We start from the raw sequence: 8,469 nt of genomic DNA, 5'->3' as shown, positions 1-8,469 counted from the left end.
GATGGTGGTGATGGTGATGATGATGATAATGATGATAGTGATGGTAGTGATGATGGTGGTGATGGTGATAATGATGGTGATGATGATGATAATGATAGTGATGGTAGTGATGATGGTGGTGATGGTGATGATGATGGTGATGATAATGATAGTGATGGTAGTGATGATGATGATAATAATGATAGTGATGGAGCTACTCACCACAGAAGAGATGTCCACAATTTGTTTCGATTGGGAACGAGGCTCTCAGAAGGCAGACTGGGCATGACACATCACCACCATCACCATCATCACCATCATCATCACCAGCATCACCACCAGCATCACCACCACCATCACTACCACGGTATCGGCCCTGCAAACATCAACAACACCATCAACACCATCAACACCATCACCAGCATCATCACCAGCATCATCATCACCAGCAACACCATCACCAGCACTACCATCACCACCATCACCATCACCACCACCAGCATCACCACCATCACCACCACCAGCATCACCACCATCACCATCACCACCACCAGCATCACTACCACCATCACCACCACCACCATCATTACCATCATCACCAGCAACACCATCACCAGCACTACCATCATCACCATCATCAGCACCATCACCACCATCACCACCATCACTACCATACCCACCATCACCACCATCACCACCACTACCATCACCACCATCACCACCACCAGCATCACCACCACCAGCATCACCACCATCACCACCACCAGCATCACTACCACCACCACCACCATCCACCACCATCACCACCATCACCACCACCAGCACCATCACCACCATCACCACCATCATTACCATCACCACCACCATCACCACCATCATTACCATCACCACCATCACTACCATCACCACCATCACTACCACCACCACCAACAACAACCGCCATTCACCACTAAGTGGCGGTGACGTCACCACGACGCTTGTGCCAGGCTATGTGCACCCTGAGGCCACGTGAAGTGTCGAACGCCCGCTGGCAGGAGGTCACGGGGCAGACCCAGCAGGTGCCACGGGTCGACTGACTGAGATGACTGAGATGAGTGGCTGATGCACCACCTGTACCCCCTACTGTGCCAACCTGCTGTGCTTTAGCCACCCGGCGCTCCGCTCGTTGTTTTGAGCGTCGCTCCTCCGCCCTCCGTTGTTGTTGGAGGGCGACTGCCTCCAACTGCCCAGCAGCGTCCTTCACGAGCCTCCTCCACAGAGGCCGATCTTGACACCGCTGGTACCAGTCATCGGCAAGTCCACTCAGCTCCACGTCCTCCTGTACCACATCACTCCATCTCTTCTCTAGCCCGTGCCACGCCCGTTTAGACCCCTCGATCCGGCCGAACAAAAGCTATTTCGGCATGCGGTGGCTGGGCATGCGGGCTACATGACCCAGCCATCGCAGCCTTGCCTGCCGGAGGAGCTCACCGATGAGACCCTGCCCAGATCTTTCAAGGATTTGTGAGCTCCTTACACAATCCAGTCTGGTTAAACCCAGGATGGATCGTAGGCAGGCCAGCCTAAATGTTTCTTACCGGCGAAGATGTTCCATTAGGGGGGTCCACGTTTCGCAAGCGTAGAGAAGGGAGGGAATGACCGTGGCCAAGAAGACCTGAAGCTTAGTGCGGAGCGACAGACCATGTAGCTTCCACACAGCGTTACGCAACCGATGAAAAGATATTGCCGCTCGACTGATTCGGAGTGAGACCTCTGCTGTTAAACTGGAGCTGGTCATAAGCACACTGCCCAGGTATGGGAAACTCTCCACTCTCTCCACAACTGCCCCATCACCAATTGGGAGTTGTGGGGGTGGAGTGTCCGATGGTACAAAATACCCAGGCAGGTGCTTAGTTTTGGTGGGGCTAATGGTAAGGCCCCAACTTTTAGTGGCATGCTCCAGTCTCAGCAGCAGCGTCTCCAACTCCTCCTCTGAATGAGCAGCTATTACCAAATCATCAGCATACATAACGTGGTTGAGCAATAGGGAGCCATCCTTTGACTGCACCCGGGCATCGATCAGCCTCCCATTATATCTGTACCATATGGAGATTCCCCCGGTACAGCTATTGAAGGCTTCACGAACTACGTGGTCAAAATAGATGTTAAATAATGTGGGAGCCAGAGGACATCCCTGTCGCACCCCAAGGTGTACAGGGAATGGCTCTGACTCCCGGCCACGTAGTTTTATCCGGGCCTGCTCACCATCATGAAGGTCCTTAATGATCGTGAGCAGAGGGTCAGGTACTCCAAAAGCACGAAGAACGACCCAGAGCCCAGGCCTACTGATGGTATCATAGGCCTTGACCAGGTCAATAAAGCAGAGATGTAGGTCCTGTTGGAATTCCTTACACCTCTGCTGTAGCAGACAGACAGAAAATATGGCATCTGTGCAGGACCGCTCTTTCCTGAAACCGCATTGGGGCTCCGCAAGCCTCTCCTCAGGGTGCCTGGCTAGGCGATGTTGAATAATCCTTGCCAGGACCTTTCCCGGCACACTGAGGAGTGAGATGTCCCTGTAGTTGTTACAGTCTGTGCGGTCCCCCTTCTTAAAAAGGGGGACCACCAGGGCATCCTTCCAATCCTGCGGAACCCGTCCAGTGGTCCAGACTGTTGTTATGATGTCATATAGAGCAGTCTGTGCACAAACGCCACCCTCCCTCAGCATTTTGCTTGGGAGATCATCTCTGTCCGGTGCCTTTCCTGGTCTCAGACTCCGGATCGTCTTCAGTACTTCCTCAGCAGATGGCACCTCAGCCAGCTACTCACAGGGGGTGACTTCTTCCAATATTTGAGGCACCGCAGCCTCAGCAGGATCATCCTCACTTTGTGCCACGATGTTTTCCTGGCTCAGGGATTTTCCCTTCCCCAGGACCTCACAGAAATGCTCAGCAAATTGGCAAACCTGTTCCTGGGGGTCGGAGATTGGATCACCGTTTTTTCCCCTAATGATGGTAATAGGTGTGGCGCTGCAGGTTATTTTTTTGATGGAGTTAAATAGAGATTTGTGATCACGGGCCACTGAGGCAGACTCCATCTCCTCAGCAACCCGCGACCACCACCCATCCTTGCAGCACCTCACGGCTCTCCGAACCTCCGAGCGAAGGCTTCGGTAAGCCTCATTCTCTGACGTGGGATTCTGTAGCCGTTGACAGTGGGCCTGTCACTTTTTCTCAACCATCCTGAACACCTCCTCTGTCAGCCAGGGTCTCTGGGGAGGTCTGGACCGCATACCCAAAGCAACCATTGCAGCTGCATGAGCCACAGTCCTAAACCTCGCCCATTTACCCTCGACATCAGGAGGAGTGGGGGACGATGCCAACCCCAGCCGCAAGCGATGATGAAATTCTCGCTTGCAACTTTCATCAGATAACTGAGACCAGGCCATTTTAGGTTGGAATGGGGTCCAGGGTGTACACCCACCACCGGAGTGGAAGAATGACAGGCGCATCTTACAGATGACTAGTCGATGGTCAGAGGGCAGATCAGCTCCACGGTAGGTCCTGGTGTCAAGGACATGGGCTCGCATCCGCTGGTCCGTCACTACGTAGTCCAGCAGATGTTCGTGCTTGGACCCGGCATGCATCCATGATGTTGTGTGGATGCGCCGATGCCGGAACAGCGTGTTGGTAATTACAAGCCCATGGGCTGCAAAAAAATCTAGCAGCCTCCTACCGTTGTTATTGAGCTGATCTGGCCCATGCCTTCCAATCACTCCAGACCAGGTGCCAGTATAATGACCAACTCGGACATTGAAGTCACCCAACATGATGACTCTATCCCGAGGGGCCACTTTAGCCAGCACCTGTGACAGGTCATAGAAGGCATCTGACTCATCGGCTTTGCCTGCATCCCTCCACGGATGTTCATCTTCGGTGGGGGCATAAGTAACCACGACCACCATTCCTTGCCTCCGGTTGATGGGAAGGCGAGCCCAAAGTAGCCTGGGGCTTACAGCTTCCCACACCTCACCGCCACGCTCCCACGCCCCCTTCATTCTTTTGTTCACAAGAAAACCCACACCCTGTTGTTTTGCAGTCTGCTGCCCCGAGTAGAGGACTGTCCACCCCTCATGGTGGCAGGAGCCAGAACCGGTCCACCGGACCTTCTGAATGCCACAAAGATCTAGGCGGTACCGGTCCAGCTCCCGACAGAGGAGTGGCAGCCTCTCCTCCGCAGTGAGCGTTCGAACATTCCACGTGGCCACCCGTAGTGGCTTTTCGTTGTTTCTGGAGGAGCCCCGAGGGTAGAGATTCAATCTCCTCGCTCCGCCAATTGGGGTTTGGCCAGGAGACGTCATAGACGCCTGGCCCCCCGGGGCCTCCGGCACAAGCTTATTAGTTAGATATTTAATTTGTGGTTTAGTGGTAATTGGTGGAGGGGTTACCAGCCCCTCGCACCCATCCAGAGCCCCCGTTTAGCCACTGTGGTGGTCACAGACGCCATGAGGGGAGGAGCCAATCGGAATTGGCCCTCCCTCCACAGCATTGTCCACGACAGAGTTGACCGTCCGGCACCGCGAGGAGGTTGGGGGTTGTTTTGCCGGACACACCATCACCACCACCATCACCACCATCACCACCACCACCATCACCACCACCATCACCACTATCACCACCACCATCACCACCACCATCACCACCACCATCACCACCACCATCACCACCACCATCACCACCATCACCACCACCATCACCATCACTCACCACGTGGTTCTGTCTCAGCTGGGAAATTCTTTCCCGATTGTCCGGATGGATTTCATGGATTGCAGTCCTGGAACATCACCAACATCAACATCAACAACATCACCAACATCAACATCAACAACATCAACATCACCAACATCACCAACATCAACAACATCAATAACATCAACACCACCAACATCACCAACATCAACAACATCATGTGGGTGGGTGAGTGAGTGGGTGAGTGAGTGAGTGGGTGAGTGAGTGAGTGGGTGAGTGAGTGGGTGGGTGAGTGGGTGAGTGAGTGAGTGGGTGGGTGAGTGAGTGGGTGAGTGAGTGAGTGGGTGAGTGAGTGAGTGAGTGGGTGGGTGAGTGGGTGAGTGAGTGAGTGGGTGAGTGAGTGGGTTGGTGAATGAGTGGGTGAGTGAGTGGGTGAGTGAGTGGGTGAGTGGGTGAGTGAGTGGGTGAGTGAGTGTGTGAGTGGGTGGGTGGGTGAGTGAGTGGGTGAGTAAGTGGGTGAGTGAGTGGGTGAGTGAGTGGGTGAGTGGGTGAGTGAGTGGGTGGGTGGGTGAGTGTGTGAGTGAGTGAGTGGGTGGGTGAGTGGGTGGGTGAGTAAGTGGGTGAGTGAGTGGGTGAGTGAGTGGGTGAGTGAGTGGGTGAGTGAGTGGGTGGGTGAGCGGGTGAGTGACTGAGTGACTGACTGAGTGACTGACTGAATGCCTGAGTGAGTGACTGACTAAGTGACTGACTGAGTGACTGACTGACTGTCTCACTGTCTGACTTGTCTGAGTGACTGACTGTCTGAATGAGTGACTGACTGTCGCACTAACTGTCTGACTGAGTGACTGACTGACTTGTCTGAGTGACTGAGTGACTGAGTGTTTCACTGACTGTCTGAGTGACTGACTGAGTGACTGACTGACTGTCTCACTGACTGTTTGTCTGAGTGACTTACTGAGTGTCTCACTGTCTGAGTGAGTGACTGAATGAGTGACTGTCCCACTGACTGTCTGAGTGAGTGACTGAGTGTCTAAGTAACTGAGTGAGCGACTGACTGTCTAAGTAACTATCTGTCTAAGTGACCTGTCTAAGTGACTGTCTAAGTGACTGAGTGACCTGTCTAAGTGACTTGTCTAAGTGACTTGTCTGAGTGTCTGAGTGAGTGTCTAAGTGTGTGAGTGTCTGAGTGAGTGTCTGAGTGAGTGTCTAAGTGTCTGAGTGAGTGTCTAAGTGTCTGAGTGTCTGAGTGAGTGTCTAAGTGTGTAAGTGTCTGAGTGAGTGTCTAAGTGTGTAAGTGTGTGAGTGTCTGAGTGAGTGTCTGAGTGAGTGTCTAAGTGTCTAAGTGTCTGAGTGAGTGTCTAAGTGTCTGAGTGTCTGAGTGAGTGTCTAAGTGTGTAAGTGTGTGAGTGTCTGAGTGAGTGTCTGAGTGAGTGTGTAAGTGTGTGAGTGTCTGAGTGAGTGTCTGAGTGAGTGTGTAAGTGTCTGAGTGAGTGTCTAAGTGTGTAAGTGTGTGAGTGTCTGAGTGAGTGTCTGAGTGAGTGTGTAAGTGTCTGAGTGTCTGAGTGAGTGTCTAAGTGTGTAAGTGTGTGAGTGTCTGAGTGGGTGTCTGAGTGTCTAAGTGAGTGTCTAAGTGACTTGTCTAAGTGACTTGTCTAAGTGACCTGTCGCGGCGTTGCCCCACCACCACGAGGTACGCGCCGGCGATGGCTGCGAGCGCCGCCGTGACGAGGATCAGTCCCAAAACGTCGTCGTCAAACCCTGCCAGCAGTGGTGAGGGAGGAGGTGGTGAGGGAGACTCCATTACTCGAGATTTACGTTGGAATCGATTCGATTTGTATTTTTTTAATTAAAAAAATTTTTGGAATCGATTCCGGAAAAGAGAAACGGGGGGGTGGGTGGTGGTGGGGTGGGGCGGGGAATCGCATCGCTGTTGAATCGATGTTGATTTAGGGCGGGGGAATCGAGTTCGGAGATTTTTTTACGGGTTTGAAGGATGGATCGTTTCGCTTTTAATCTATAGCAAGTGAGAGTGAATCGATTTTGGAGGTTAACTGACGGGGTTTTGGAATCGATTATTTGATGCTGGCAGAGAGGGAATCGATTCAAGAGGTAAATGGGTGGGGGAAGGAATCGATTTGCTGTTGATCGATTCTTATAGAAATGGAATCGTTTCAGGAGGTATAGTCGTAACCGATACGTTGAATCGATTCCACCTTCATGGAATTCAATGTAGGAAGGGGAATCGTTGTTGGGGAGTTCAGGTTTAGAATCGAGGAATCGATTTTGTGTGTCTGTGTGTCTGTGTGTGTGTCTGTGTGTGTCTATCTGTGTGTCTATCTGTGTGTGTGTCTGTGTGTGTGTCTATCTGTGTGTCTATCTGTGTGTGTCTGTGTCTATCTGTGTGTGTCTATCTGTGTGTGTCTGTGTGTGTCTGTGTGTCTATCTGTGTGTGTCTATCTGTGTGTCTATCTGTGTGTCTATCTGTTTGTGTGTCTGTGTGTGTCTATCTGTGTGTCTATCTGCGTGCGTGTCTGTTGTCCGGCAAAAACAACCCCCTACCTCCTCGCGGTGCCGGACAAGGCAACTCTGTCGTGGACAATGCTGTGGGGGGAGATCCAATTCTGATTGGCTCCTCCCCCCATGGCGTCTGTGTCCACCACAGGGGCTAAACGGGGGCTCTGGACGGGTGCCTGGGGCTGGTAACCCCTCCACCTTCAATTAATTACCACGAAACTACGAGTTAAACTGAAATATGTAACAACTAAGCTTGTGCCGGAGGCCCCGAGGGGCCAGGCGTCTGTGACGTCTCCTGGCCAAACCCCAATTGGCGGAGCCACGAGATTTAAAGATTGAATCTCAACCCTCGGGGCTACTCCCATCGGACCCGCACGCCGATGGGCTGGAGGTCAACAAAGCCGCAATTAATCGCAGTGACCAGTTCCACTTGTGATGGTGTGAAATCCCCTTTGACTAAACTTTTCAGTCACACCGTAGACAAAGATACAAAGATCCCCCGTGTAGCCTGTAACAGACTGTAGGGGCAAGTGCTGTTAGCGAGCACCACCTATGAAGGCCGGAACGGTACACGAGGGGGTGGGTGGCACAGCAACCACGCCCGACCGCCTTTGTCTCCCCAGTGGCGATGTTTACTACACACCGCTACACCAGGTACTCATTTGAGGCTGAGTCGACCTAGGGGAGGCCCGGGACCGGTTCAGATAATCGTCACTGGTGGTGTTGGCCGTGAGCGGGAATCGAACCCGGGTCGCCAGGTTCATAGCGCAGCGTAGCGCTAACCACTACACTCACTCACCCACCCACCCACCCACTCACCCACCCACCCACTCACACACCCACCCACCCACTCACACACCCACCCACCCACTCACACACCCACCCACCCACTCACACACCCACCCACCCACTCACACACCCACCCACCCACTCACACACCCACCCACCCACTCACACACCCACCCACCCACCCACTCACACACCCACCCACCCACACACCCACCCACCCACTCACACACCCACCCACCTACTCACTCACCCACTCACACATCAACCCCCGGTTCAGATAATCGTCACTGGTGTTGGCCGTGAGCGGGAATCGAACCCGGGTCGCCAGATTCATAGCGCAGCGTAGCGCTAACCACTACAATATCGCTCCCCATTCACACCGTAGACACACACACAGACACACGCCGGTCAATGACATCCTTGGCCGTCTTCTTAAGCTCTTTCGGTAAAAAGTAACGTT

General features: G+C 53.1%; 1 long non-coding RNA gene across 1 annotated transcript; it reads right to left on the bottom strand.

Moving 5' to 3' along the window:
- Window positions 1-6: 6 nt before the first annotated feature.
- LOC142923227 (uncharacterized) lies at window positions 7-6,548 on the bottom strand. Its single transcript, XR_012940617.1, has 3 exons — window positions 6,368-6,548; window positions 4,725-4,791; window positions 7-355 (listed from the first exon to the last, which is right to left on the bottom strand). It is a non-coding gene; the product is annotated as an uncharacterized LOC142923227 (long non-coding RNA).
- Window positions 6,549-8,469: the final 1,921 nt, after the last annotated feature.

The sequence above is a fragment of the Petromyzon marinus genome, unplaced genomic scaffold, assembly GCF_048934315.1.
Source record: "Petromyzon marinus isolate PM22_M1 ecotype Great Lakes invasive population unplaced genomic scaffold, UKy_Petmar_22M1.pri1.0 PM_Scaffold_343, whole genome shotgun sequence".
In the NCBI taxonomy this organism is placed as follows: Eukaryota; Metazoa; Chordata; class Hyperoartia; order Petromyzontiformes; family Petromyzontidae; genus Petromyzon; species Petromyzon marinus.
This window is presented reverse-complemented; position numbering and strand designations above follow the sequence as displayed.